This window comes from Mustela putorius, unplaced genomic scaffold, assembly GCF_011764305.1.
Source record: "Mustela putorius furo isolate JIRA1106 unplaced genomic scaffold, ASM1176430v1.1 tig00000139_pilon_pilon_pilon, whole genome shotgun sequence".
Taxonomy (NCBI): Eukaryota; Metazoa; Chordata; class Mammalia; order Carnivora; family Mustelidae; genus Mustela; species Mustela putorius.
The window spans coordinates 3,587,239-3,611,980 of record NW_025421293.1 but is presented as its reverse complement, the minus strand read 5'-3'; the positions used below and the strand labels follow the sequence as shown (position 1 = coordinate 3,611,980).

Here is a 24,742-nt window from a genome sequence, read left to right as displayed (position 1 = left end):
TCCAAAGGCCCCTTATCATCACTGAAATATCACCCTCTCCTGATTTTTTCCTTTAAAATTCCATTGTCTGATTCCAGTTGTCATTTCCCACCAGAAAAGCAAAAACACGAGGATTTGACTTTGAATCTGTGTTTTCCTGATCTTTGCATTTTCTCCCTCCGCAATCTGAATTTCCCACTGCCGTGCCAGCCCATGAAGGCGTTGAAGGAGGTTGTTCTCCTGAGAAAGCGTGGTGCTGGCAGCACCCGGAACAGAGGCCCCGGTCCATTGAGAAAGGTTGCCAATTGTGCAAGAGAGTTCAACAAAGAGAACACAATTACAGATTGTTCTCCCAGATCTTAACTTGCACGCAATAAAACATACGCTAAAGGAACCCACTGAAGAGCGAAAGCTAGGTCACAGTAATGACACATGGTGTCTTTATGGCCATGCAGAGAAGCCAGTGGCGATTTTCCGTTTCAAAGAGCGGCATTGTTGTATAGTACATTTAGATCTGTGGTTTGTCCCGTGGAATGCAGCGGAACGTCTTGTCCCCCGTACCTAAGACTCACGATGACAGAGTTTGCGTGCTCGCCTCCTGCAGCCCCATATATGGACTAGATCTGGAATTGTGCTTTGAAGGGGATTTGAGTTTATTAGCACTGCATGAGAAATGCCTGTGTCAAGAATTCAGTAACATGTGACTACACGGTATCAAAACAGCTATGCTGGTAAAACAGTCCACAGTGCACCATCAGAGAACAATAGCGTTACACAACCACCCGCAAGTTTTCAGAAAATACTGCGATCAGTTTTCCTACAGTCCCTGTTTAGCCTTTCCTATGTGAAAGACCAGAATTTCAGGCATTCTGGGCCAGCTCTGAAAACTTTCTTTTCTTCTTGCATTTTTCCCAAAGAAACTGAAAGGGAAAAAAATATATATATATATATATATCTGCTTCAGGTGTGATCATCTAGTTCCAGAAAGAAGCTTGCCTATCTACCCCAAGTACTGCCTTCTTCAAATAATGAAATGGAAGCCCAGGCGGTATAAACCATGTGTGCAAATTTGCCTAGACAGGGAGTGGCGGAACCAAGTTTAGAACCTGCTGATGTACAGATGTGTGGATAAAGTGAGTATCCAGATAAGGCAGGGTGTCATTCCAAGGGCAGAAAATGAAAGTGAAGGTGGCGTCTGGCTTTGGAGTGAGAGGGAACTTGAAAAACACATGGCACTCAGAGGTACTCAATAAATCGATTTAAAAAAATAAATTAATGAAATGCAAAAAAGAAAGGTTTCATCTGGTTTGTATCTGGTGTAATTCACGTGAAAAAAATGCGCAGCTTCTCATGTTTAAAAATAAACCCTTTTGAGAAGGCAAAGAAAGTTGTATGCTCTTGGGGATAGGATGAGAATCTCTAATTTTATACCAACTCAACAGACAAAATTTCAGATTGATATTTCATGAAGCGACATCTCGTAATATATAATTATCTGAAAGTTCACATTTGTAAAGTCTTAAATGTCTAAATAACAAATTATAAAGGTTATCAGTAACATGCAATTTTGAGCATCTTGCGTATCTTCCGAAAACAAATTTTATCTTGGCACTTGCTGCCAGAGAAAAGTCTCTTGTAGAAGTCAACAGACTTTGAGCGGAGTCCTAGATTTGCCACTAACTAGCTCTGTGGCCGCAGGAGAGTCCTTAAATATTTCTGGGTCTCACTCAAGTTTCTTCAACGATAAAATAAAAACATTCAATGATGTGATTGTTGTGGCCCTTTCTTGATCAAAAGTGAGTGATTTGACTTTTTTCCCCCAAGAGGCTGAGCAGAAGAGTGGAGAGGGTGATGGATAGATAGGACCATGACCTCAAGGGTGGCTAGAAGCCTTGCTCAAAGGAAGAAGCCAACAGTCAGGGCTCCCACTGAGAACAAGAGACTCCTGCGAACCCGTGTCTCTGCCATACTCCTCCCCCTCTTTCCTACCTCCTCCACCCCGTTGAGGGGAATTCACGCATCATGGGGGTTCAAAGGCAAGGCGTGATCTAAACCCTCTGCTTCCCTTTTAGGGTCTGAGCTCTTTCCCAAGGACGTCTGGTTTTTCCCTACCTATCACGTCGTCTCCCTACATGCACGACCTGTGCTTTCTGGAACGTCTCAGCATAAAGATCTTTCAGAGAAAGCACACGTTCAGTTTCGCGAGAGGAAGAAAGTGGGAACCGAGATTCCAAAATCAAAACTTCAACTTGTGAAACGTTGTAAAGGTTAAGGGAAAAACCGAAAATTCAGCCGGAATGTGACAGTAGGTAGTAGCCAAAATATGATCACTGTGCCAGTACGTGGAGGGGGTGGGGGCTCTCTGTTCTGCTTCTTAGGAGGTCCCAAAGCTTCACCCCAGCATTTGACATAAAATCAGTCTTCCAGGTTAGGAATTTGGATGACTATGGAAAGAGAGTTTCAGCTTCTTAAATGGATGTGTATTTTGGGTGGGTTGGCTCTCTTTTCCTTTCCCTGATTCTTAAGTGGGCTGTCCATTATTTCTTCCCAACATATACTTTCTCCCACCACGTCAACTCTTCCAACCCCTATTCAGTGCTTTGACATTTATTGCAAATAAAAATAATACTACTTATCATCTGAAAGTTAGGAGTATAGTTTGAAAGTTTTATGTACATTTATTTTTCCTTGGATTTATGTCACTCTCTCCTCTAAGCAAAGAATAAATAAACAAAAGCATTTTATCAAATTTATAACCTGCTCAAATTCAGAGATTTCTGAATAGGAAACAGACCAGGGACACTCAGCCAAGATTCACTTAACTAGAAGACCAAAACCTTGCATACGGTGCTTTGAAGAAAGATGTTAGTCTTTAAACGTCATGTCTGCACATGAAACATGAAGTGGATAAGTAGGGCAAAAATTACCGAACAGAGGACTTCTAGCCTTGCCTTTTCCCAGAAATGCTCAGGTAACAAAGGCGGGGGTGGGGGGTGGGGGTAGGGGTTCTGGTCTCAGTTATATCCTAATAATTGTTTCAATTCTCTGCTTCCTTTTGAGTGTGAAGATCCAGGCTAAAAGGCTTTAAAAAACAGGCTGAGAAGGTTTCCCAGACGTGAAATAGATTTTATAAAAGAAACTTCTGGCAAGTTTAATGTAAGTAAATCAGAAACATATGGACTGTGTTTCCCTCAAAATACCCATGGGTTTGAAAGCCCAGAAAACACATAAAAAGTAAAGGGAAACTGTTTTCCAAAGCTAAGCTTATTTGAGAAACTGCATTCCCTAACAGAAAGCCTGGCTCAGCTCCCCAAAGCAGAGCATGGAGCCGGTGGTCGGGCAGCTGACCAGCCCCCGCCCTCGGGCTTATGCTCATGGTCCTCATTTCTGAAGACGATGCGATTGATACCAGTGACCTGTGCCTATGGGTGGGACTGAGAAACCCATGGCTCAGTCCTTCCCATACTGAAGACATGACTTCATAGCTCCTTTGCAACCATCTGTAGGGAATGTTTACACAGCCTGTTTCTGTTCTTGAGGACTTCTCATGCTTAACCATCAGGCTGAGAATAAGTGGACATTTCCTGAACACTTGGGCATGTGCCCCATGGGGGAGGATAACCAAGAAATGGACAACCATATACCAGCATAGGAGAAGAATTAGGGACTCACCCCCGGAAAGGACTTTCAGGTTCCTGAGTTCCTCCTTCCACCCCGTATGTCAAGTCCAGATAGCGGGAGGAAACCTGAACCAAACCAAGTCCAAAACCAGCTGCTGTCTGGAGAGTCAGAGAACCTGTTATCACAGCCATGGCCACAGACATGTCAGTAGACCACTCAGCGTCTCAGTCTCCAGCAATTCAGTGGGAATAATAGTCAAATCACTCAGAGGGGTTGCCTAGGAAACTTCTGGAAGGATGATGTCTCTTCCCCACCTGGGGCAGGAACAAACAAAGAGGAAGACAGAGACCAGAATTCTCACCTTTATTCCTGGAAGAAGCCAGGCTGGAAGACAGAGGAGAATGATTGACAGATGGGACTGCCACCTGGACATGAGTTGGTCAGTCTGAAGCCACGCTGGGAAGGGGCAGGTCCTCACATGCTGGGGGGTGTCAAATTAAGGCTTAGGGCTTAAGGAGTAGGGGACATCTCAGACTCTCGGTAGAGGGCTCACTCCCTAAAGGATGTAAAAGGACCACACTGAGCTCAGCCAGTCTGTGTTATTCTTTCCAGGCTACCAATCAGATAGAACCCCTGCTCTCAAGAACAGGGGTTGATGAATGGGCCGAGAACAGCCAGAGGTGATTCATAAGATGTGTTCTCTTCACCTAAATGGAAATGCCAGGAGGAGCCCGTGAAGCAAGGTAAAGCATGTGAAAACCCTCATGTGAACTGTCAAAGGTTGTGTGCACTTTCTGCTTTTGCTCAATTCATCTACATTGATTAAACATCTATATTTGCTCATCCTGTCAAATTTAGTTTGAACAGGACATTGTTCCTTTACTTAAGATTACAGTCCATGAGATACCACCTCACGCCAGTCAGAATGGCTAAAATTAACCAGTCAGGAAATGACAGATGCTGGCGAGGATGCGGAGAAAGGGGAACCCTCCTACTCTGTTGGTGGGAATGCAAGCTGGTGCCGCCACTCTGGAAACAGCATGGAGGTTCCTCAAAAAGTCGAAAATAGAGCTACCCTATGACCCAGCAATCTCACTACTGGGTATTTACCCTAAAGATCCAAACTTAGTGATCCGCAAGGGCACATGTACCCAAATGTTTATAGCAACAATGTCTACAATAACCAGACTATGGAAAGAACCTAGATGTCCATCAACAGATGAATGGATAAAGAAGATGTGATATATATATACAATGGAAAACTATGCAACCATCAAAAGAAATGAAATCTTGCCATTTGCATTGACATGGATAGAACTGGAGATTATTTGCTGAGTGAAATAAGTCAATCAGAGAAAGACAACTATCATATGATCTCCCTGATATGAGGAAGTTGAGAGGCAATGTGGGGGGTTTGGGGAGTAGGAAAAGAATAAATGAAACAAGATGGGATTGGGAGGGAGATAAACCATAAGAGACTTAATCTCACAAAACAAACTGAAGGTTGCTGGGGGGAAGGGGTTAGGGAGAGGGTGGCAGGATTACGGACATTGGGAAGGTATGTGCTATGGTGAGTGCTGTGAAGTGTGTAAACCTGGCGATTCACAGACCCATACCCCTGGGGCTAATAGTACATTATATGTTAATAAAATTTAAAAGAAAAAAAAAGACTACAGTCTAATAGGCAACACAAACAAGGAAGCCAAAAATGACAGTACACAATGACTGTGTGTGGAGATACAGAAGTCTGAAACAAGGTGTAACAAAAATGCAGAGAAGGGACGAGAAACTGAATGGACGGCTAGGCAAGCCTTCTTTATGAAACTGATGCTGGAGAGCTAAGGTCTCAAGGAATCAAGTGATAAGAGAAATCAAGACATGGGGAGACAGAAGTCCGGAAGAAGCCACAAAGGAAAAGGATAGGACCTTTCAGAGATCTGAAAGTCGTTCTGCACAATTGTAGGAGTTCTCATTTAATGATATGGAGAATAAGCTGAAAAGAGTATTGCAGCTAAAGCAATACAGTCGAGTGTAAGAGTAAGAATACTCAAGGTATGAGAATGACCCACAGAAGGCAAAGGAACATTAAATCGTTGTTCGAATGTGGTAAAATGCAAAGATAGAAATAAGGCGGAACAAGGAGAGGAATTATTAAACTGACTGAATAATTCTAATTTTGTTTATGTCAAACAGAAATGGGATTATTCAGAAAAGGTTTGTGTAAAAAGACAAGAAATAACAAAGGTTGGCAAGGATGTGGAGAAAAACGAACCCTCCTACACTGTCAGTAGGAACACAAATTGGCGTAGTCAGTTGTGGTTCGACAGTACAGTGGTTCCTCCAAAAACTAAGAATAGAATTACCACATGAGCTAGTAATTTCACTGCTAGCTATTTACAAAGAAAACAAAATACCAGGTGGAAAAGATAGATCCACCCCAATGGTTATTACAGAATTTTTACAACAGCCAAGATATGGACGCAACCCAAGAGTCCATCAATAGGTGAATAGATAAAGAAGATGAGGGATATAGACATACAATGGACTATTACTCAGCCATAAAAAAGATTGAGATCCTGCCATTTATGATGACATTTAATTAAAATATCTGACATCTGAGAGGTTCTGATAAAAAACAAAGGAAGGAAGCACGTATGTATGTGTTCTACATAGAGACAAGAAGGACGAATCATAAAATATTAACAGTGGCTACAGCTGGCTAGTGGGTGGCTAATTATTGTTTTTTGTTTATCCTGATCTTCTCATAAATATGTACGCTTTTTTTATGAGATAACTAATACAACTGACCTGATTGCAGGAAGTTTTCTATGACAATGACCCTTCCATATGGTGCCAAAGTGTTAGGTTCTTTTGTATAGTATCACTGGCTCTTTTCAGCAATCAATAATCAGGTCATACGGTCCCAGGTTAAATGGGTGCTGCTCTGCTTCTCTCCACCACAGCTGAGATTGTCCAGACTATCTGCAGAGAACATTAGGTAAATATGGCGGCACCATAACTCCCTGGTTCCCACTGGCAGGGTTCATCCAGTGGCAAGCTCAGGAGAGAGGTCAAGCTTCCCCATTCATTCCTTCACTTACCAGCATTTACTGGGATAGACTCTATCCTCAGTGCTGAGAGTGGGACCACAACACAGCCTCAAGCTGGCCCCATGCAGCACACCAAAGAAAAGAGCTATGGAGACCCACGTTTCACAGCTACAGAGAAGACTGCGTGCCGTGGCACTTTCTCGAGCACAGCCTAATCCTCTTCCACTTCCTTTGTCTTTCCACAGTTAAATAGGTCTTTAGCAGCCCGGTATGTTCTTCTTCAGATAAATGAATGCGTTTTTTCCTTTTATTTCACATAATTACTACGTATACAAAGCAAACCATACACATTCCCACCCATTGGCCTCTTTCACTTAAAAGCAGATCTTGAGGATGACATTATATCAGTAACTACTCAATTCTGCATATGAGCAAACACAAATTTGTTCCTAGAAGTAAAATATGCATTTGCGATTCTGATAGAAATTACCAAACGGTTCCCCATAAACATCCCGATTTACTCTCCCCCCATCCCCAATGCCTGCTGTCCGATCCCCTTCCTAACCCAATATGGGACCGAACCCTTGATCTTGGCCCAACCAATAGGTAAAAAGTGATAGCTCATTTTCGTTTTCATCTGCGTTTTCATAGTGAGCCCAGAATGTACTTGGACAGGATTAAAGAACCATTTTGCTAAAAGCCTGTTTATTGCTACCAAACACAATCTCTTTAGGAGACAAGGACTACGGACTCTCCATGGGGGTGGGGGTAGAAATAAGGTACAACAGCGGGCAGTGTAAATCTGTTCTCAGCCACTACTGGGAGGCAGCTGACTGTCTCTCCACCTGTAACCTGAGCATTCAAAAGCTGCTTTCTGGGCTACGGCAGAGAAATCACAGAGGGGACCAAAACCATCATGCATGTGCCTGCTAGACACCAGATCCCAGGCTGTATAGACACTCTCATTTAATCCTCCTAACATTTTTAATCCATGAGGCTGGGAGAGGTTAAGTCCCTGCCTAAATTCATAAATTATGAATGGCAGAAGAAGGAGAGAAGTCAGGTCTTAGCGCCATCACCCATATCTGGTACATTACACCGTACTGCCCCTTGCTCTGCTAGGGTGTTTGAAGTCCGTTGGCCTGCATCCCGGGATTCGCATGCTAAGAGGTTGTCTTCTGCTATTCATCGTGACCCCCAGGCAGACATGTCCTGCGGCAGCACCTATCTATGGAGCCCAGACATAGGTCTTGATAAGATTTCTCTTGCTCCCAGCTTCTCCTAAGGTTCACCAGCCACCTGAGACTCAACATGAATGAACTTGTAGATTTATGGTGCACACCCAATTATCAGTGCCTGGAATCATTCAGCGATTTAAATATTATTCATAAGACACACCCCCCCCCCAAAATGGCTGGGAGCAGGTCTATATGTTGCAGAGCTGCCCACTGAATGCAGTGAGGTAGCCCAGACAATTTCTTAGTGGCACGTGGATGAGTCACCTTGGGAATGGACCCAACAGGGCCCCACAACAGCGGTGTGAGAGAAATGCATCTGAAAACTGCAAAGCTCCCAAGGAGAGTCCAGCCTGTGTGGTGTCGGGTGGCTCCGTCAGTTAAGAGTCTGACTCTTGATTTTGGCTCAGGTCACGATCTCAGGCTGGTGAGATCGAGCCCTGCTTTGGGCTCCACGGTGGGCATGAAACCTGCTTAAGATTCTCTCTCTCCCTCAGCCCCTCACCACCCCTGCTTGCGCACTGTCGCTTAAAAAAAAATTAGCGAGTGCCTGGGTGGCTCAGTCGTTAAGCATCTGCCTTTGTCTCAAGTCATGATCCCAGCATCCTGGGATCAAGCCCCGCCTCGGGCTTCCTGCTTGGCCGGAAGCCTGTTTCTCCCTCTCCCACTCCCCCTGCTTGTGTTCCCTCTCTTGCTGTGTCTATGTCAAATAAATAAATAAAATCTTTAAAAAAAAAAAAAAAAGAAAGAAAGAAAAAGAATTCTTTTTTTGACGTTTCCCTACTTCACATCCATGCTCCTAACAGAATATGATGCAGAACCATCGGTGGATAGTCTCTTCCTCAGAAGGCAGGTAATACTGAGCGATTTAGTTCAGGCAAAGCAATCCCTTGCCCCAATATAAGGGGTAAAGTGTCCGTCAGAGGATAAGTTGCCTTGAGAGAAAATATACTTCAAAACAACTACAAAGTGTGCTTCCCAGCAACCCACCCCGAAGTGTGATGCTTCCTGTGGGGGGGGACCACTCGGGGTGCAGTGTGGGGGGCGATGCCTGGCCGGCCACCATGACGAGATCATCTCAGAAACTGGGAAATAAGCCTTTGGAAACTTTTCCCGCAATTTGGCAGAGTAATTTTTTGTCTGTTGAATTGAATAATTTAAAAGAATGGGGGGCTTGTAAACAATTTTATGAAAGCCATTAAAATGAAGAAGTGTTGTGACGTGCGACAGGTGCTCACACGACAGGGTCGCGGTCACTGAGGATAAGGAAACCTGGGTACTCTCCCACATCTCGAAGGATTTCCAGGGCCCCCTCCGTGGTGTAGCCGTGCCATGTTGGGGGGCCCCCGCATGGCGGGTCAGTAGTACCGTGTGCAACAGACTTCTCCACCGCAGGCCTCCGGCGAACGTGGGAACCCCCACCAAGACCCCCATCACACAACTCTTGCAATCAGAAGTTGTATATAAAAGGCACAAAATGGCTTCTTTGAGGAGAAACGTCCATGTACTCTCTCACGAGGGGGCAGAGCAAACACCTGTGAGAAAATAATTGCGGAGTTGTGTCACATACACCAGAAGTCCGCATCCAAGACAGGGGGACAGCTGAATTCCAGACAGCTGTCAAGAATTCCCAAGGCTGTGCTAAGGGAAAGAAGCCAGACGCCAAAGGATAAATATGTATGATTCCACTTACGTGAGGCACTCAGCCTAGGTAAGCTCACGGAGACAGAGCGCAGAGTGGAAGACACCAGGGGCCGAGGGGAGGTGGAGGTGGGGAGTTGACGTTGAATGACTACGGGGCTTCTGCTTGGGAGGATGAACGAGTTCTGGCGTTGGACAGAAGGGGTGGTTGCCTGACATTATGAACCCACTCAACACCGCTAGATTGTACACTTAAAAATGGTTAAAATTCTACCTAAAACTAAGAGAACACTAGGTGTTGACTCTATTGGAATTAAAATTAAAAACTGAGCAAAAATTTTAAAAAGGTTAAAATTGCACGTTTTCCATATATTTTATCTCAATAAAGAAATAAAAATTCCCAATGTGTTTCTGAGCACTAATTGTTTATTTGGGGGGGGGGGAGCAAAAACTAAGAGAATAGCTTCCAATAAAGCAGCCTCTTTCTGAGGCCTGGGTGAACACCAAAAATAAATTACTTAATTAAAACACAGAGTTCATGTCACTATCGCACTTGTAAACCAGAAATATACCGTTCACTCATAGAGAGAGGCTAGGGAGAAAGTTAAAAACCCACATTATCTTAAAAAGCAGTCAAAGCGGGCCCCTGGGTGGTTCAGTGGGTGAAGCATCTGACTCTTGGTTTCAGCTCAAGGTCATGATCTCAGAGTCGTGTGGGATCAAGCCCCATGTTGGGTTTCACACTGGGCCTGGAGCCTGCTTAAGCTTCTCTCTCTCCTTCCTCCACCGCCCCCCTCGAAATAAAGATAAAAATTAAGAAGCAGTCAAGAATTCTACCCGTGTTAAAACCCCTGTGATTCTGTGTCAACAGACACTCCTATTTTATCCCATGTTACTGAAATCTTCCCCTCCACCATGCAAAATCTGTCTCCTTCCCCGCTGCTGGGTCCAGCCTCTGTGGGGCTCTCAGAAGGCTGGGACCCCCAGCCTTTGTGGGCAAACCAGCAAACGCTCTGCCCATAGTTAAGGAGGGCATCATTCCATACGACAAATTCTATTTTTCATTTAAGACACATAAGTAAGAGTTTCTTTAGGAGTCAGCCAGATCAGTTCTCAACAAACTCTACTCCCTCGATTCTCATGATTTTATATTCGCCCAAGACCCTTGTACCTTTCCCCATGCCTCTGAATCATCGTTTGATGAAGTGTTCTCCAAGTATCCATTCAAGAGTGACTCCTCTCTACATGCTCTTTCTTGGCAAGCCCACCCATACCCTCACCTCTATAAACCCCATCTTTCTCACTATGACTCCTACCTATTTCTCCCTCACCTCAGGTCTCCGCGTTGACTACCTACTGAACAGCTCCACAATGGTGTCCCAGAAGCACTGCAAGCCTGGCGTGATTGAACATGTACCATCTCACCTCCCAAACCTGATCCTCTTCCCACATTAGGCGCCTCTACAAAGGACACCACCACCATCGTCCCAGAGAGCCAAGCTCAGAACCTTCCTGGACTTCAGTGATATCCTTCTCTGTTATCGCCCTGCCCGCTGGGCTTCTTATTCTCAACCCATCTGGCATATTCTTTGATTGGGTTATTCCTCAACCCGTCTGAGGTTTCAGAAATGAGAACAAGAGTTGATCATTTCTCCCTAGAAAGTTCCAAGGACGTCATGTCACACAAACCAGAGGTCAGTGAAACTAGAATTTGCCTGGAATCCAATAAGGGGTGCCACGAAGCTGGAGCTGTCCCACCGACCTGCTGAACCTAAAGACATTACCCCTAATATTTACAGGGGCTGCAACAATTATAATATATGCTCCCAGCATTATAAGATGGAGGTCAGCACCACCGTCAGAAGATGCTGGATGAGCTGGAGACCTGCGGGACAGGGTGGGGACAGCTCTCCTCTATCCCCTCATGTATTGAGCTTCATTTATGTGCCAACCACTGTCCTAGGGAGCCAGAGACATGGAGAAGCACGACACACTGAAACGCCTAGTCCAAAGAAGAAACACGAAATTGCGACAGTGATGTTCTCACTCCACTAGAGACGTATATACATAGGATACTGGAGGACAGAGAGATAAGTCCCTAGTACTTTTGAGAGCTTAGGTGCCGTGGTAGAGATTATGGAAGACTTCACAGAAACTGCTACCTCTGAGACCTGAGCGGGGATTTCGAGGGCAAGGAAAGATCCCTGTAAAGGAGAAGAACCTTCCAGGAAGGGGAACCACGGGTACAGAGCTGAGGGCATGAGGACCCATAGATTTTGAGAAAGAGCTAGTGTTATGGCATGGCCATGAAAGGCAGTGGCGGGAAATGATGGTAGAGAAATATCCAGGTCCAGGATCCCACAGAATTTTATACCGTAAGCCAACCTGGACGGTTGACCTTCTCCAGGTACCCGAGAAGCAAGGATCACAAACCATGATGAGCCCTTAGAGGTGGGTGTGAACTTACATATCATCGATCAACTCCTCTAGTTTTGTAAGCTAGGAAAGGAGTTACGATGAGCAGCAGCAACTTGCCCAGGGCCTTCTGATGATCCTTGCGTATCACACCTTCTCACACAACAAAAATCCCACATGCAGAGTCTCTGCCCAGGGCAAACCATGTAAACCAGACTCAGTGACGTGCGGGGACTGAGAAAGCAGCAAAGCACCTGCCGCAGGGCGCTCCTCTTGAAAGCAGGCCTGGAGGAAGAAATGGGCATTTGCAGAACGAAGAGATCGCACGCGGACATAATGAGGAAAAATAAACACCTTTCAAAGGCAAGTGAACGCTCCCAGTGATTCATCCCCAGCCCAAATGGGCCAACCCCCAGAATGTGCCAGCAGCACTGTACAGTCCTAAGATCCCTAACCAGCCATAAGAGAAACAATTAGCCCCAGTCATAATCAAGAACAAATGGTCACCAACAAGCACATAACCTCTAATCTGAAAACCTGTAAAAGGCCGCTTTATTCTTTGTAGCTTCCCTGTTTATTTCGGGGGCAGTGAAAGGAATTTTTAGCACCATGCGAAGGTCTGCCTGTGCGCGCAGCTTATACTGAGTAAACAGAGCCAGCGGAGGTATAATCAAGCATGAACTTTGGACCTAGATGGAGTGAGATTTGAATGACAGCTCATTCGCTTAGTAAATATGGCTCTGAGCTGATTTCTTGCCTCCATAAACTTCTCGAAATTGCATGGCATGCTGCAGGCACAAAGTAGATGCTCAGAAATTCGCGGGTTCTGTTTCCACCGGTCATGCCCCTGTGGGAGAGGATTTGCAAAAATGAGCCACAACTCTCTGTCTGTGCCCCTTCCCACACGGACTTGGGGCCTGCCAAGTGACCTGTTTTGATCACTGACATGTGGAAAATGTGACACCTGAAGCAGAAAGCTGAAAAGTGTGTGTGCATCAGAGTTTTTCCCTCGTTTGTTCCTCTCGGGAATCTTCAAGTCACTGCCATAGGAACAAGCCTGGGCTCGCCTGCTGGATGAGGAGAGCTGACATCGAGCCAACGGCCAGACACCGAGAGTGGCCGTCGTAGAGAAGGCCGTCAGCCCATTCCAAGAACCACCCAGCCAAACCGCTAATCATAAGACATAACAAATGTTTGTTGCTTTAAGTTTCTGATTTTGGAGTGGCTCGTTAGGCAGCACAAGCTGACAACTACACTCCTTAAACGTTAGGAGCCCCCTGGTTTATGGTCTCAGGTCTCTCCTTGGTCCACATGGGAAATCTATACATCGACGTCAAAATGATGTATCTCAAAGCTGTTTCCAACATGTGAGACAGGACTACTGCCTTCCACCGCTCCTCCTTCTCAGCTTACACACCCAGTCAGCCCCCCGGTGCTGTCAAGTCAACCCCCGAAGCACCCAGGGACTCCTTCCCTCTTCCTTATCCCCATTATTTCTATGCCATGAAAATGTCTTGCCCTGTTTTACAAATGATTGCAATAAGCCCTAAGCAATTTCCTGCCTTCAGGAATGTTCTCCCACCAATGCAGTGTCCATCCAAGCCTGAGGAAAGCTCTTCAGCATGTCCCCATTGTTTACGGGATGAGGCCCAAATGTCTTAACCTATCACAGAAATCCCTTCTGGAGCTGGCCCTTCCACTGCCACTTCCACCTTCTGTCACACCCCATACAATACTTCCAGGTCCCCCAGGGAACCCCGGAAAAGGGGGGCCTGTGCACGTGTTGTTTGCACAGTCATGGCACATCAGTCCTCTCTTTCGAATTTCTACTCATCATCAGACTCAACTCAAAAGTCACATCTTCTGTATAAAGCCCCTTCCCACCCCAACCCCAAAAGAAATGAATCTCTTCCTCCTCCACACTATCACTGTGCTTTGTTCAATCCTTGACTGTCACCGTTGTCCTGTCATAGTAACAGTAGTCTGTTCATGGTTGTCTCTTCCCCAACATCCCCAAACCTCTCTAACCTTTCAACGGCCTTCCTTCTTGTAGCATTGGGCACAGGATCTAGTACAGAAGAAGCATTCCCCAAAACGTTCATCTCATGAATGAAATCTTAGCCCCCTTCCCATTTCCCTTACAATAGGCTAACGTCATGGGTCTGCCCTTAATAACTTCCAAATGCAGATATGCTCATTCTACAACATTGTGGACAAAATTGCTAACACGCACAAAAACATGTCATTCCCCCAAATGTTCATCTCGTGAATGAAATCTTAGTGCCCTTCCCTTTGCCCCTACAATAAGCTGGCTTTGTGACTCTGTCATTAATAACTGCCAAACGCTGCTATGCTCCTTTTATGCTCTTCAAACAAAATTGCTAACACAGAAATACATATACATGTCAGGGATCTTCAGATTGAAGGTCTCTGTTTGGGGTGTACCCCCTTTTGCTGTTAGTTCCCGGCAAATTAAGTGATGTAACCTGGTTCTGAAAGGCAAAGTACATCTCTAGCCCAAAGGAAGAAGTTCTAGGAAGTAGTTTGATGACTTTCAGGGAATTCTGACCTCCTGGGGAAAGCTCTGATCGAAGAGAGGAGTAGGACATATGAAGGCAAGGAATCGATTCTAGGTTCGGAAAATACCATAAAACTTTGGAAGCACCATAGGAAACATGCCAAACCTCGTCCCCCAGTAGGGTGACATTCTGTGGAGAGCACGGGCTCCAGATTCCAGAGGGCTGGAGTCAAATCGCAGCCTCTGTTCCCTTCCTATGTCTGCTAGCAAAACTCTGACATTCTCTTTCCGCATCTGTAAAATGAAGGATTTGAACCAAATTTATTTCCAAATCCCATTAAGTTCCATAAGCCTATAGGTCTGAGTCTATGGCAATAATTCCTAAACCTGCCTGCGTATCAACATCACTTGGGAAGCTTCATAAATCTACAGTCCCCCAGGCTCTCTTCTCAGAGATTGTGATTCTACTGATGTGAAGAGAAGTCTGGGAATTCTGTCATTTTAGAAAACCCCAGCAGGAGATTCTGATGCAAAGCCCAGTTTTACCTCACATGGGCCACCGTCTAGAAATGTCATCTGGTACCATTTTACAGCTCCTTCTACCAACTACAGAAGAATGCTTTCCAATGGGGATATCTCCAATTTCGTCATAATGGTTGAAAGTGCAGAATTCACTTTACCTAAAGTCACCTCTCTGTTGCTCAGAGGTGGAAATTGCCTACAAAGTTTTGCATTTTGATATCTGTATTCTCACCACCTTAAGCAGGTGATTTGGTCTAATCTTGGGCAAAATGTGATCCATATAAACCTATTTAAGTTTTTTTTTTTAATGGAAATCAGTGAAAAAATAATTATGTCATGTATCAATATTTACAGCCACTTCCCAGGGACGTGTCGACACTGCAGAGTAAGATATATGTTCGTGGGACAAATCAGTAGCAGGATAAAAGCGCACCATCTAGGCCTTGAGAGACTGGCGTTACCTTACCCATCTCCATGTTTTTCTTCCCAGCAGGACCTATCCAATTTAAGGCAACGACTTATTGTAAATAAGTTAATTGTGGACAATTCCATTTCTCTTGAAAAGACACTAATTTTGGCAGATCTTCTTGCAACTAGGGCCTACTTATGATCTAGCACGTGAGACTGGAAAGCCAGTCTGTTGATGGGTTTGCTTCTGGGAAACATTCTTTCCCCCTCCTTGATTAAGGGAGGATCCTTTTGGTCACAGGGATCCCGCGTCTTTCCTTGAATGGGAAGGGCTACATCACAGTGACCGTGAGATATGGAGCGTGAGGCCCAAACGCCCATAACCAGAGATGACACAGTAGAAAATGAGAAAGAGCCTAGATTTTAAAAGCATTAGGGAACCACTGCTCCCACCAAAGACCTAATAGCAGACTTTTTGTTATGCGAGACAATTGGGTACCCTTATTGTTAAAACCCCTGTGAGCCTTGATTTCTGTTGCTTGCCGTCAAAAATACACCCTAAGCAAAAATCAATTTCCGGTCAAGGTTAGGTATAAACTGTGGGAGGCAGCTGCCCATACCTGGAGTCAGAGTCCCATGCCAGAGTCGGGAAATAAGCCCAGGCAGAAGCATTTCAGTAGCTGCTCAAAGATCAGGCAGAAGACAGGGGGAAGAGTGAGGAGGCAGTAACAGCTTTCCAGGAGAAGGCACGAAAATGAGACAAAGGACTAAAAAGGCTTCAAGTTTATCACTTGACATTCTAGTAGGGGAGTCTTTACTACGGAAATGGAAAAGATTTTTTTTTTTCCCCAAAAACTGAAGTCAAAAAATTACAGGCATCACCAAAACCTTCTTCACGTACCCAACTACTTCTCTTGCTCATGTTCTCTCCTCATCTTGAAGGCTCTGTCTTTGACCCTGTGTCCTGCCCCATGGCGTCACCCCAGAGGAACCTGTATTTCAGGTCCTACGAACCCCTGTGGTGCCCCCCTCTGGCTCCTGGTAACTATGGGCCCAGGCCCCTCTGACGTCAGTGATGCTCACTCCAAGTAAGCTTCTGAGTCTGCTGGGATTCTGAAAGCCACATTAGCATAAGATTCTGGCATCTGGGACTGGTTTCTGGAAAACATCAAGAAAGGCAAGACACACTGTATCTCCTCATACTCTGGTTCTCACTCTCTCTCGAACGCTTAAGGAAATTAAAAAGAACCTCTTGGTGTATATAGCACATTGGCACATCAAAGTCCCCCAAGGAAAATATTTGAATTTCTTCCATCTATTTTCCTCTCCTGTTCTTTATGCCTCTCAATGAGAAGAAAGGTAGAGCTTACATTTTATGTCAACACAAAAGGCCTCCGTTTGTGTGCATTACTTATTAAAGTATTCAGCGATTCAATGTCAAGGTATGTATTATACATACTTTTTTTTTTCTAGGCCATTATCAGCTTTCTTACAACACTATTATTCTTCAGCCCAGCTAATGCTTCTGTCAAAGATTTAGCAACAAGCATGGAAAATGTCAAACAGTGGGGAAGAAACCTAGCTCTTTCCACAACCACACAAAAAGCCCGAGTTGTCTTTTATGGAAAAGCAGCATAATTCCGCTATGAACACCAATGGGTGTTTTATCAAGGGATGGGAGAGTGGGGTAGTTTATTTGTTTCTCTCTGCACACCTGAGTCCATTTCCTCTGAATGCATTTCCTTTCTTCTCTTGCCAATATACTTAATAAAATAGGGCCTGTGTTGTTATCATTTTACCCTCTTCCCAGGAGGTATCTGGCTTAGAACGTGACAGAAATCAGCCAAGGGAGTCAGTCCTGTTCTGTCTGCAGAGCAGTGTGATAAGATTTAAGGAGCACTAAAAGGCTTCTCTGGAGAAAAATATTTTCCCAACCTGCTTACCAGGGTGCCTGAAATTACAACCCTTCTGCTTTAAGGCACTGAGAGCCTCCATTAAAATGCAAATACGTGAGGTGAGTTATTTTATCAAACTATCACATCTTAGCTTGAATTAGTTTATGGCTTAATTCAAAAATCCCGAAGTGACGGGACACAGGGCTGTTCGGTTTGAATGTGAGCAAAGATGATACAAAGGTTTAGGGTTTACAATGTGTGTGGCCTACGAAGCAGGGCTGAAGAGCAGAACAAGTGAGAAAACAAGGCACAGTCTGACGGCACCGAAAGTGAAGTCCAAGGTGAATCCAGAAGGGCAGGTGCTCTCAGCAACCCTGGCTGAGCCACAGGCTGGCCCGTGTGGTCGAGAAGCTGCGATCCTCCCAGTTCAAAGGAACTCAAGGAAGGGTCGATGGGCATGTGGCTTCTCTCCTCTCCCCCACCTCCCGCCTTTGAGTGGCGTCCTGTCCTCGTGGGATTTACCCACCATTGCTTCCCTGTCTGGCTGTGCTCAGGACTCTCACCCACTCCCTCCCCAGCTGTCTCCGAGGCTGCGTAGAGCCCGTGGTGGACACTACCAGTGCCCTCCAGGACTTCTGCACCTCTCCCTTGGTCTTGGCCATATGACTGACCTGGGCCAATGAAATAGTAACAAAAATGGTCCGTGTCCCTTCCAGGGTGACGCGTGGGCGAGCGGGCTCATGATTCTCCAGGTGCCCTTCCTCTGCCATGGTGAGCTCTGAGGCATGATGAACTCCCGTAAAGGTGCTACAAGGCCAGAGCAGCCAAGAATGGTGGACACGGAGAACAACCAACCGCCTGGAAATGTGCTCAGACTCGCCGATGACCCTAACTGAGCAGGAATACGCTTCGGTCGTGTTAGACCCCTGATGCTTTGGGGGTACCGCTTCCTTATCACCGAATCTCCCCTGACGGACCCTTCCCCCACAGAAAGCACCTCAGGAAATATGATCAGGCCTTCCCTATCACCATACACTTCTCATTCAACAAATAGTTACTGAGCACCTACTACGTGCCAGATGCTATTTTAGGTACCAGGGATTTCGTAGTAATAGTCAAAACAAAGTCTTTGGGTTCATGAAGGTTGCATTCCAGTCAAGGCAGAAAGATTATAAATAACTATCTGTTAGGATTAGGTTCAGTGGACTGTAACAGAAAACCCGAATAATATCAGCTTAACCAAGTTGTAGGTCTAGTTTGTCTCACATCAAATAAATCTGGAAGTCGGCACCCCAAGACTCATGCCATCAGGGCCCAGACACCTTCTATCTTTCTGATCTATCTTCTATCTATTCTTAGCACCTGGCCTCCACTTACGGAGCATCTGGTCTTCCGGAATCGCTGCCACAGCCCCATGCATTTTACCTACATTCCGGCAGGATGAAAGAGAAACGAGAAAAGGGAAGAGGAAGTGTCTTCCAGCAGAGGCAGGCCCCGTCAGACAGCTGTCCCTGAGGGTCCAGTCCGTAGGTGATACGTACAACTCATTGGCTACTTTTACCTTCGAGGGAGGCCAGTAGGGAAATACAATCCCACGTGGATAGATTTTTGCCACCAAAAAACAGGCTTCTGTTAGTCAAGAAGAGAATAACTGAGTCGGCAGTTACCAGTCTCTGCCTTCATAGATAAGTAAGGATTTAAAGTAGCGGCAGGTATTCTGAAGAGGGAAAAAACGTGATTAAAAAAATGGAAATGGTGTCGCTTTATCCAGGGTTGGGGAGAAGGCAAGATGGCAGGGGAACAGTGAAAAGAAGTCCTCCGTGGAGACAGCTGGGCGAGAGAAACCCAGGCAGGGGAAGAAGGAGTGTCCAGGATTGCTGGAACCGCAAGGAACAGAGTCCCCCCCGTCAGGGGAGCGGAGTAAGTGAGGGGACGTGGTTGGAGAGGAGGTCAGAGAGGCAGGGAGAAGCCAGGTCACGGAGCCCCCTGTGAATTTCCTTCCAAGTGTGTTGGGAGGCAAGCGGAGGGACAAGCGGAAGGTGACATTACCTGAGTCCTCCTTAATCCTGTCATCTGGGAGCTACACATTGGAAACTGGTTGGTAGAGGGATAAGCATGGTGCCGGCCACCACGCACACATCCCGACAAGAGATCATGGCGCTGTAGCCACCGTAGGACCGACACGCAGTGCGGAGGATGCTACAGTAGCAGCAGCCATGAGTGTTTGCTGCTACCAGCAGCAAGCATGAATTTTTGTTAAACCCCATTGGCCTGGATGCATAACTTTTCTTCCAGAATTTAGCTGCTCATCTGCAGGCTCAGAGAAAGTTGTTTTTTTTTCAGGATTAGAGTCTTGCTCTCAGAGTGTGATTGACTGGGAACAAGGGGAGGTTGTCGAGACGAATCACGGAAAGGGGGGGCCACTGGGCTCCCAGCAAGATGGGGAGGGACGGACCACGGAGACTGAGGGTGTGAAACACCCCCGCCCGCCCCGCTCAGAGTCAGCCACTTCGCTCCCGCCTACAGCTATTGCCCGGCTTCTTCCTCTCTGCCTGGCTTCTGTGGATGGAAACAGTGCTGGTCTCTCCGCCCAGGACCGGCTGACCAATACCGCTGGGCCTCTCTCCCACCACCCTCGGCCCCACACTCTCCTGCCCACTGGTTGGGCCTGCCCAGAGCTCACCCAACTCAAGTGTTGGGCTCCCAAGTATGTCAGAAGGAAGATCGATCTATCTGTCTATCTATCTAGATCTATCACCACATACACTCCAGCTGTTAAGGGCAAGGGCCAAAGGCAGGCCGTGGGGTTCCAGCCAAGCTCCTTCACCATCCAGCTGTGTCACTATGAAAAAAATCACTCAGCTTCTTTGTGCCTCAATGTCTTCATCTGTGAAATGGACCTACCTCGTAGGTCAAATCCAATAAAAATCAAATGACTTACTGACAATCACGCAGACGATACACAGCGCACTAATAAATAATTGAATAAATTATTCAATGTTATTATTTATCCTCTTCCAGAATGACTCAGAGCGAATCTCTCCCCACCCACGACCCCTGCTCCCCACAGCCTCCCTTTATCTACGTTCCCTGACTCCCGTTGTGCGTACGTTCACAACACGGAATGTGCTCTTACAACGGGCCGTGCTGGTCTCTAACTGTCGGCGTTCCTCAATCCAGCACTTGAGTCCGTGCGAATTACTGTAGACCAATACATGAAATCGCGCCCATCCTAATTCTCCATGTGCGCGCCTTGCTCCTCTCTCCGAATCCTGGAGGAGATTCCCGTAGGCCCGGCATACCCGCCTCCCACACCTTTATGGTGGACGGGGCAGGTTAGACACCAGGGGCAGAAGGACTAGGGGACCGGGAGGGGCCTTCAGTCTGGAGAACTCCCTCAATCCTGTGCACTGGGGAACCTGAGTGTCCCAATTCCCAACGTGGGGATGCTTGGAATGGGAGTGACACGCATCTCTATTTAAGCCCCCGCTTCTCTGGGCAGGGCCTGTGCTATCCGGGGGAGAACACGTAGGGCATCATCTTCCTAAACATCTCCAAAATGCCTCAAGAAGGAGTCCGACTTGGTCAAGATTAAAAGCTACAACTTCAGCCTCATCCTCAGGCCTCTTGGGCCAGCGAGGAGAACTGGCTCCCGAAACAAATAAAACTCCTCCAGAAACCCCGCCGGCGGCCTCTCCTGCCATAAAGAGGAAACGCTGTGAGCAGAGCTTAGGGGCTCACTGGGAAGCTGCCCTGCCCGCAACCCTTCCCAGGGCTTTAGGTGGCCGCCTTAGCGGAGAACGGAGCCACATGAGCCACACGAGCCACACGCGGCCAGAGGAAGGACTTCTGCAACGCAGAGCAGTGTGGTTGCCCACCGGGACCTCTCTACGTCCCCCGAAGGCAGCTAATAGAGGAGCAGAGGGGAGCATCAAGAACCAGAAGGGAGGGACGAGGGAGGGAGAGAGTCGGGGCGGGAGCACTGCCGTCAGAGGTAAGAGGAGAGGCGTCTGTAGCTGATGCCGTGTGCAAGGGGAGGTCCTTTATAACGTGGATCTCCGCCTTACCTTACATCTAAATCAACGGTGGGGGCGGGGGGCTGTTAAAACCCAGATTCCCAAGCCTCCCCTCCAGAGCTTCTGATTCAGTAGGCCTGGGTAGGGTCTGGGAATCTGCATTCCCGGTAAACTCACAGGTGATACAGATGCTGGTCCAGACACCCACTTTGAGACGCGCCGCCCTCCGGAATCAGAAAGAAGCAAGGGCACAGGTGTCGGACCGTGGAAAGCCCGGGCCCCTTCTAGGGAGAGAAAGTACATTGGCGTGACAGGACCAAAGGAGGTGGGAGATGTTCCCACGGCGAAGACACGGCGGTTGGGGTGGGATGCAGGGGGCGAATCCCATCCGCTCGGAGGCACTTTGGAAATGTACAGCCTTGGGTTAGGCTGCGGTCAGATGGCCAGCGTGAGGATTGGGTAGTCCCTGGGTACAGCTGTGGGAGAAATAACAGCAAAAGGCCCCGGGACATCACCTCGACCTCTCTTTTTAAAATGGTCTCAGTTGGGGTGCCTGGGTCCCTCCATTAGTTAAGTGTCTGACTCTCCATTTCAGCCGAGGTCATGATCCCAGGGTCCTGGGATCGAGCCCCACGTCACGCTCCCCGCTCAGCTTTCCGCCCAGCTTTCCCCCTCGCTTTCTGCCCCTCCCCCTTGCTTGCACTCTCGCTCGCTCTCCTTCTCAAATAAATAAAATATATTTTTTTAAAGAATGAAATAAAATAATAAAATGCGTTCAGTGATGGAAATCAAGGAAGGAGACAGAGAGGAGGAGAAAGGGGTACAGAGGTGACAGCCCAGCAGGACAGATCAAAGACTCGGCATCGTCCCGGTGCTAGCCTTGTCGTCCCTCCAGCATCGCAAACCCTTCTGACCTTGCCTTGTTGAAGGGAAGGTGTCAGTGCTGATCATGAGCCGTCCCCATGCCCACTGGCTGCCCTTCCCTGTTCAGCCAGACCCTGCCAACTACACTTCTCGGGCTCCTTTGCCAACTGGCTTCTGGTTAATTTCTGCCGGAGAGAGGCACTGGCAGGAGCCTGGACAGCGGAGAGCAGCTCCTCTCCCGCTCCCTCCCCATCTCTGCCTTCTGCAGCCTCTCGCCAGACTCGTGCTTCCGGGTCCCACCGGGCACCTGGGTCCTGGGGTCTGACCACAGCCCCTCTCTCCTCTTCAGCCCCAGCAGCCTGGGCTGCTGCTCATCTGTGCATCGACCCACCAGCCCACTGGGCTCTTAAGCTTTCCCAGCACCTCACAATGACGTCCCAGGAGAATTCCCTCTATTGAACTGGCTGGCGCGGGCTCTGTGGTCCTGGCCGGTCCCGACAACTGATAAACACGTCATGATACTACATCACTTTCTCTCCCCCGAACCCATTTCAGTCTTCAGAATCCCATTCAGGCTGGGATTATCCAAGCTGATATTAACAAAAGCTTCCATTTAAAAATTAGGAAGTAATGTAATTTTAAAAAGAAGGGTTCATGAAGATAAAGGCTGAAATAAATAAATTGTAAATCATAAAGCAGGAGAAAGATAAATTCGTTCGAACGCTGGTTTTTTTAAATAAGACTTCTAAAATAAACTTTTGAAAAATATAATAAAGGGAACATTTTTAATTAAAAATGAGAAAGGAGATAAGATAAAATATAGAAAATTGATTTTTGTCCTCCAAATCCAAAGAGGATATTGTTGGCTAATAAATGGAAATCTTCTATGAAATAAATAATTTCTAGAAAAGTAGAGATTCCTAAAAATAACTCAAGAAATATAAATCTAAACAGAATAATAACCAAGGAAGAAGTTGAGGAAATGATCAGATAACAACCTAAAAAATGTAGTTGGTCCCAGCATTTTCACAGGAATAATTTTCATACTTTTCAGAAAGATCATTTGGATGTTGTGTAAAACATCCAGAGTGCAAAACGAGATAAGAGTACCTTCATGTCCATTAGGCAAGCAGGATCTTCTTCCTAAAGCCCGATAAAGGTAAAACACACAAAAAGAAAATTATAGTCCCCTTCCCAAGTGAATATAAATAGGAAAAACATAAATAAAACCATCACCTCTAAAAAGGAACTGGTTTTACTGTACTAATTCGGGTCTTTAGAGGGAAGATAAGTTCTAAGTTTTCGCAGTAACGATTTCACTGAGATAGAATTCTTACGCCATAAAAAATAAGGAACACCTTATACATGTGTCATCCTAACACAGGGTCCAGGCTAATCTCTGTATCGCTCCTATGTTAGCATATGTGCTGCGAAAGCAAGCACAAGGGATGATAACTCTGTAAGTTAGGTCGGAAGAAATTACAAAGGACGGACAGTTTGCTCGCTATAGAAATAAATAACCATTTGGTAAAGCTAGAACTAAAATCGAAGGGAAAGTATCATCTGGAGAAAACATTCGCAGCAAATAGAAAACAGGGTTCGTGTCTCCGTTATGGAAAGAGCTTCTGTACACTGACACCGAAAACTTAAATCCCTAGTATGTGAACTGGCAAAGAACTGAAGGAGACTATTCATGAAAACAGAGAGGATATTCGTAAACAAGCATGTGGGGAAATGTTCCGCTCGGCTTGCAATCTGAGAAGTGCCCACTCAAATGATGTTGTAGCATCCTACACCCGCCACCTCTGAGGAATTTCAGAAATCACTCGGTATGACAACACTGTGGCAGAACCAGTCCCCGCACACAGCATTGGTAGCCACATCCGCTGGCACCACCTCTTGGTGATCCATCTCGGGAACCGTCTTGAAATGTCACAATGTATCCCTTTCCCCTAAGAGATTTATAAAGAATAAAAACTAAAGGTACATAAGGTGTTCATGACCATGTCACTCTAACAACCAAAGTAAATCATTAATTAATTAAAGAGGATCCAAAGCCAACAATAGGACTATTGAGGAAGGGTTGTAAACTATTGTTCATAATTATAATAAAAGCTATGGTTTATCAACCTCCCTCAGATACATTACTTTTTTAGTCCTGAACAGTCTCAGGAGGTAGGTAGGAATTACTAAGAATCAGAGAAAGTAAGCGACTTGCCCCAAATTGCACAACCAGTGGCTCTGGAACAACTGTTACCAAATCCCATGTTCTTGGGATGTGAAGAGGGGGTAATGAGTCTCTGCTCTGAGCCCTGGTTTGCTCATCCATAAAAGAAGGTAATACAAGTACCTAAAGAGTGACTATGAACATTAAATGAGGCTCTTAAAAATGGCTGTAAAGTTCTTAGCACACAGCCAGGACTCAATTATTAAGAATAATGATGATCTAGGGGGTTCCTGGGTGGCTCAGTTGGTCAAGCAACCAACTCTTGATCTTAGCTCAGGTCTTGCTCTCAGGGTCATGAGTTCAAGCCCCACACTGTGCTCCGCATTGGGCATGGAGCCTACTTAGAACAAA

General features: G+C 46.3%; 1 pseudogene; it reads right to left on the bottom strand.

Annotated features, from left to right (window-relative positions):
• Nucleotides 1-23,507: 23,507 nt before the first annotated feature.
• Nucleotides 23,508-23,607, bottom strand: LOC123390733 (annotated as a pseudogene).
• Nucleotides 23,608-24,742: the final 1,135 nt, after the last annotated feature.